This window comes from Rhagoletis zephyria, unplaced genomic scaffold, assembly GCF_001687245.7.
Source record: "Rhagoletis zephyria isolate East Lansing unplaced genomic scaffold, Rhagoletis_zephyria_1.1 Rzeph_scaffold_07265, whole genome shotgun sequence".
NCBI lineage: Eukaryota > Metazoa > Arthropoda > Insecta > Diptera > Tephritidae > Rhagoletis > Rhagoletis zephyria.
In genome coordinates, this window is record NW_016164348.1 from 1 (window position 1) to 704 (window position 704).

Genomic DNA, 704 nt, shown 5'->3' on the forward strand with positions numbered 1-704 from the left:
GAGCAGGAAATACCGACATCAGTTTGCCATTCATCGACAACAGAACTAGTTGGAACTCTACGTATGATATTATGGAATCACTTTACCGAATCAAAGAATACATTGAAAATTTGTATAAAAACATGTACATAAATTGGTCATTCGTTAAGGATTATCTCACCGCTTTTCAACCAATCTCTAAGTGCACCCTAAAACTTCAAAATGAGCAGTATATTATAGGAGACTTCTTCAGAGATTGGCTTACTTGCGAACTAGAGCTTGCAAACTTGATCCCAGACAATACTTATGCAGATTCCTTCCTAAATGCGATGAAAATAAAAAAAATTTCCTTTTAGAATATAAGGCTTTCGTCGCTGCTCTATATCTAGATCCAAGATTTAATTTTGAAGAAACACCTCTCCTCAGCTCTGAGCAAAAGGATGTTGCAATGGTAAGCCAACTGAAATTTATTTCAAAATTCATTATCTTGATATTATATTTCGTTCAATTAATTTATTGTTTACTTTGAATTTTTTATATCTTTATAATTGTGAGATACTAATCCAGTTATTTTAATTTTTCCTACTCTTTTACAGGATCACTTAATAAGGACTTACGAAATGATCCAGAAAATTGAAAATCCATCAGAATATCGGAATGATTGCACTTCTGGAGTTGTACCACATACAACACAGGACAATGAACTTCCAAGCACATCGAAAGGG